Genomic DNA, 6,249 nt, shown 5'->3' with positions numbered 1-6,249 from the left:
GCCCGTGGTCGTAACGACGGAGCCGTATCAGTGTGAGGCCGGCTATCAGCCGCCTAACATCGAGGTCGGGGTTACGCTTGTATACGTAACACGGCTGCCGCAGGCACCCATACACACACTTGCGACACCCGTGCACGGATTCTCGCGGATTCTCTTGTCGTGGGCTAGGCGAACAGAGGGATCTGCGAACTGTTCACGCGGGGAATCCTTTTTGGTCGTCGACGGGTGGGCAGCCTTTCTCCATGCAGTATGCGTCATAATCGATAAGGACAGGAGCGGGGCGCGTGTATAGGATCGTCTTAAAGGAAACGTCGCGCCCTTCGAGTATGTCGAAATGAATGAAAGTCGCGAGAGAAAGAAGAGCGAGAGAGAGAAAACGAAAGAGAGTGTACGTTTGGACGAGGTGAGTGCGAGCGTGTGAGGGAGAGAAAGGGAGACAGAAGCAAACGTAAGAGGAATCATAGGTGTCGAGGTTAAGAGATAACCGTGACTAAAGGGAAACGGGGTGGGGGGAAAAGGAAAGACAAGGAGAAATTCGCGCGCGCGTGTGTCCCTAACAGTAAGAAAAAAAAAAAATAAAAGAAATAAAGAAACAATTGAAGCAGCTCGACACATTTGACACCGTGGACATCGTGCTGTTCGATTCTTCGTAACGAGTCTCTTTTCGTTTGACAGTCGCAGAAAAGGACCAACGGTGCGCCACACGTCGAAACGAACAACCGGTCCTCGGAAGAGTGGAATGCGGACAACGTAGAGTGAACTGTAGACAGGACAATTTAGATAGACAAGCAGACAAAAAGGGGAAGGGAGAGAAACAGAAAGAGAGAAAAGAAGCTGGTGATATCACGGGCAAGGAAATTGCGGAACGTAAACGGGTCACGCGAGCAGACCGTGTCATCGGTGTCTCGTGCTTCGAGGGGGAAGTATCGAGATATATTGGCGGTGAGTGCGGTATCGAGAGTAATTAAGCAGTCGCGGGATTACTCGGTAATAATGGCTGGTCGCGATTGAGCGAGAGAGACAGAGGAAGCGTGTGCGCGGCCACTAGTGTAGACTGGCTACATCTATCCGAATAACGCGGACGACGAAGATAGAAAAGTCAAAGGAGAAAAAATAGAGAAGGCAAGTGAGAACAGGTACTGATAGGCTTGGATAAAAGGGGAGGAAGAGCGGGGTTGATTGCCGGAAAAGCGGCGGGATCGCAATCGAAGAAAATCAGATGTCGTTAGGGGCCGTTGCCAGAACCCGGAACGGATATATCGTTAGAAACGGTGTGGCGATCGAATAAACGAGGCGAGCATCAAGAACAAAGTGACAGCTTGTCGCGGTGGTCGTTGTCGTCAGTCAACGTCGATTCCCTTCCCGCTCCCTACTTGGAGCAGAAGAGTCGATGGGATTGCGAGGAACACGGCTGGATCGAGTCGAAGCGTGTCAGCGAGGAACGGAGGAGTACGACTCGAAGCGGGCAGATGATTTTCGATCGATTGACGGTCGCACGGCATCGAGACTATCGCGCCACCGAGTCTTGTTACGTGTGTAGGTTGCCATGCCGTCGAATTGCCGCCGGAGATGCGCACCGACGTTCAGTGACGATGACACTTAGCTGAGATGTGTCATTTTTGACAGGATCGACGGGGGAGAACAACGATCGCCACATCTGCTTCTTTCAAACGATGCTTGGATACATCGTCGACGGAGGGAGACGAAACGCACGGTGATCAGTAATAACGAGAAAGAGGAAGAAATAAAGAAAATTGAGAGTAATAGGGGGGACGAAGAAAGAAATAGAGAACGTGAGGTGGATCGAAGAAGAAAAGGAAAGCGAATATAGCAGATCGGTGGAGAAAACGAGAGGATGGCACCTCGACGCTCGTGCGTGGCCAAGCCGAATGTGAAGAATCGCTTTGTAGCGAAGAAACGAGGGGTGCAGCAAGAACGAAACAAGGCGAGGAAGTACGCGACTGCGATAACTCGTTTTTCGCAACTCGTAGCTGAGTCTCGATTCTGAGAGGCGCCCCGTCGACGTCGTTTTTATGTGGCCTCCTCGTCAGAGTGACGACGAGCGAGAGGATTCGGCACATTGCCCGTCGGCTGCACGTGCGCATTGATGGTCGATAGTGAAACTCCTTTCAGAGGCAGATAGACGCGGAATAATCCTGTGCTTTCTCTCGTGTCGAATTTTCGTGTCGAACAGGTGAGAGACGGCCCGCACACACACGGCTGGCGAACGAATCACGCGCATTCCGTCCTAGAACGATTATTAATAAATATAGAAAAGAAAAAGGAAGAAAAAAAGAGAAGGCAAAATAAAACTGAAGAGAACAGCGTGTATGTGGAGCCCTTCGAAAACGAGAATCGTTCAACGACTAACCATCGTATCTCAAGGAGAATAATCGGTGACTAGTCGTACCAATCGTGTGCAGCGTGTTGAGAATGATAAAGAAAGAATAAGAGAAAGATAGAAGGGCATGCTGGGTATACGAGACAGTGTGGTTTCGTTTCTGAGAGAACAACGGCAACAGCAGCTGCACATGCTACGGTGATCCGTATCAATTCGCGACTGTGATTTCTAAACTTAAGGTTATAAACAAATATTAAAGAGCAAAAGACGAAGAAGAAGAAAGAGAGACGGGGAGGAATAAGAAGCGGAGGAAGTATATAAATTATTAAACACAAGCAAGATAGAAAAATATAAAAAATCGTCCATTGTGATACTAAGATATATTAAACGAGAATTAGGTGAACACGTGCGCTCAAGGAGATGGGTGTGAATGAAAGGGGGCGCGACACAGTGCCAGGCTGAAATGCGAGTGTAATTAATGGAAACGATGGTCGATCGTGGGGCATGCGTCGGATCTACAAACTGTGATACACCGATAACCACACCGAGGAAAGTCTGATGTTCGATCACTGACGTCGAATCGCGTGTACCGACCTATCCAGAAACAAAGTGGAATGAATCGCCGGTTTCGAGTCGTGTTCTCAGCTACCTCGTGATTCTTTCGCAGGTACGTAGTATATTTTTCATCCGCTCCTTACCATTATCCTTATTATTATCATAACTATGATCATAGGTATTTAATTTTAAAATACATTGCTGGTCTTTATCGCGTAGAATATAAGATTCAAATTAAGATAAGCTACTCTGAAATTCCAGCTCTTGTGGGTCATCCACGATTCACTGATTCTAATAGTGGGTTAATGTTCCAATGACTAATTACGTGTGAGTTCAAAGACAATTTATATGTCAATTGCAAGACCGTCGAGCCCTTCTTTTTTTTCGTTAACGATTTCATTTGACACAGTTTCCAGTTGGCTTTACTACTTGGAACCACGTAAATAGACGCGGATCGTACGTTAAACAGAAGAAAACCAAAGCATCGCACAGTTTTTTCGTGTGTTGGAAGATAATTAAAATTAGGTAGAGATCCGAAAAGAATCGTTGAGCGAAGAGCAGGAAGACGGCGTGAAAATTAATTGGCTACCGCCTCTGCGTTTAAAGTTCTGTTTTATTTTTCCGTTTTGTTTTCCGACGAGCGATACAGAAAAGCCTTCTCGCGTTTTAGATTCGTGAATCGCGTTTATTATTCCCTTCGTTCCTGGCTAGAATCAAGGAAAATAGGATAAGCATTTGGAATATAATGTTAGACGAAGGCGAATCGTTCTTTGAAGTATTACCTTTTTTCTTTTTGTTATTCGAATGCATTGTGTTCGAACGGCCTTGACTTTGTTTCCGTGTTATCATTGCAAATGAGCCACGCAACTCGAAAATGGTCTCGGGGCCACGAAACGCGAATCAACACGGTGCTCGTACAGTAATACGTTGTGATCAACGATAAAAATCACGTGTATACGTTAAGTGTCGCGTAGAAATCACGCGAAATTCGTGCTACACGAGATTGAGCAAAATAGTCGTGCTTCTTTAGAAAAAGAAAAAAGACTGACTCGAACTACTCGGTTTAATCGTATGCATGCATGTAACATGGATAACTCATTCAAATTCATTCTTATTCTGTCGTGAATCCCAGAGCTCTTTTGCACCATTGAATTAATATTTTTAATGAAATTTTATGTCACAAGTTACAAATTATCAATATCGCTAGTAAACTACACACGATCAGTTTATTTTCATGATTTATTTATTTTAATAAATAATTGAAAATGGAAATAATTAGGTCCAAATCGACGAACTTTTGTGAAAGACCAATAGTATCTGTGATTAGTAGCATATTGTAAATACACTATAACGTTCAGTATAATGTCTTTGAAATGCTTAACGCACTAACAGAAATATGTATTTAATTTTAAAATCAAAGAAAAAGATAATGTTGGCATTCAATTGCTTTTCTCACATAACCAATACAAACTTGACATTAAAATAAAGAAAATTTTACAAATAAATTTTATAAAATACAAGTCAAAGAAAATAAATCTCTTATCTGCATTTTGTTACTTATTAATTGATTAACATTATTAACTAATAATTTATTGTGCAATAGACAGATCTCTTATTGAAAAGAGGTGTATAACCTGTTCAGCTTCAACTACAGAAATGTCAAAAACAATATCTTGATTATTGTGAATTTATTTTGCATGTAATGGTTGTTACCGCACAAGATTTAGTGAAAGTATGTAAAATTTACTCAACAATCAACAAGCAAATTATTTCTTGTGTAAACATGAGTTGAGAATGTGGAATGAAGTTTTTTCGTAGCAGGTTATGAGAGAAATCGATTTTAAAAATTCGTCGAGTACGTGTGCACTTGGCCAAGAACAAGTTGGACGAAATGGAACAGCAGTTCGACGCGACACCGTTCTACTTGATTTTTGTTTGCGCGATTAATAAAATATTATATGCTATGAATAAACGAGGCTGTTTCTTTTAATGAAAAATTATAATATTATAATGAAAATTTTATCAAATTAGAATTATCCATTTATAAAAATTGAATTAAAAATATAATAAAATTATTGTCATTTAGAACATTTTTAATTTTTGATTTAATTTGTGATTAATTTATGTACATATATATTTTTAAAAATTGATAATTAAAAAAATAAATATTTTATCCAAAACGTAGATTACTTATATTTGCATAGAATTATGGTACTATTCTTTGAGATATGGTCAAGTGCACGTGTATTTAGAGAAACTTCAAAATCAGTTTCTCCATCTTCACTAATGAACTTTCGTGTCGATTTTCGTTAATCAAAGTTACGACGGCTTATTAACATTTCTTACGACTCCCTGATTTCCTATTATGTTCATTCGCACGCGCGTGCGTCTCAATACAGAAAAGATCTTTCCAACCCAGTGGATCCCCAATTTCGCATCAGATTCGTACACGAAAACTAAATCTCTCCTGCAATTCCCTGATTTCGTATTAGGTTCATCTTCGCTTAATAGCTCCCAGATTCGCGTTCAAGTTCGTCTATGCTATTTTCCAACCTTCTAGAACCTCCTCGATTTCCCATCGAGTTCGCTTGCACTGTCTTCTCCAGTGATTCCCCCATTGCGCGTCTGGTTCGTTGAGCTTTTTCCTAAGGCCATTTTCGTCCGCAAGTGGCTTCATTTTAAAAGTTCCCTGATTACGCATCAGGTTTGCTTTCGCAAACAATATCCCTACCGGTTCTTCGGCTTCGCGCGTGGTTCGTCCACAAACCTGTTAACACACTCTAACCATATTTCCATGAAATATCTCCGCCGGTTCCTTGCGCTGCTCGGAGGTCGGTCTTGTAACATATGATCAGCAGCTTAATGTCTTTATTAACTACTGAATTTTTTCCAAGTTTTAAGTTAATGTAATAATTGTCCTAAGATTTTTCAATTTATATACACATACACATTTCGAATTATATTCACATATGTACATTTGAATAAAAACTCCTTACAAAATCGTCAAAACCAATCCAACTAAACCTTCTGCCTCTTTTTCAGTCAGTTCAACCGCGTAACATCGCAATATTACAAGAAGCAGAGGGCTCAAGATCAAAAGCACCACACGAGCGACCAGAAGCTTCCTATTAGCATACTGAACGGCGTTGATGCAAAGCAAAGTGACGTTGATCCTACGAGAGGCCTAGGTGAGAGGCAGTGATCAGGCCGGTAAGGAGCCGCGTAGTGCAGGTGAAGCTAGGCGCGAAGAGAGGAGAGAAAGCTTTAGAGCAGCGTCGCCGGAGCAGTCACCAGGCATTGTGTACCACCCCCTGGCCACGGGGGGTGGGACAGAAAGACCGTCAGCGTGGGTG

General features: G+C 42.4%; 1 long non-coding RNA gene across 1 annotated transcript; it reads left to right on the top strand.

The window, feature by feature from the left end:
• The first annotated feature begins 16 nt into the window (after positions 1-16).
• LOC117151749 lies at positions 17-5,982 on the top strand. The gene is made up of 2 exons (XR_004461856.1): positions 17-3,008; positions 5,939-5,982. It is a non-coding gene; the product is annotated as an uncharacterized LOC117151749 (long non-coding RNA).
• The last annotated feature ends 267 nt before the right edge of the window (positions 5,983-6,249 follow it).

The sequence above is a fragment of the Bombus impatiens genome, unplaced genomic scaffold (genome assembly GCF_000188095.3).
Source record: "Bombus impatiens unplaced genomic scaffold, BIMP_2.2 scf_0406, whole genome shotgun sequence".
NCBI classification, from domain to species: Eukaryota; Metazoa; Arthropoda; class Insecta; order Hymenoptera; family Apidae; genus Bombus; species Bombus impatiens.
The sequence above is the reverse complement of the archived record's forward strand: the minus strand, read 5'-3'. Positions and strand labels throughout refer to the sequence as shown.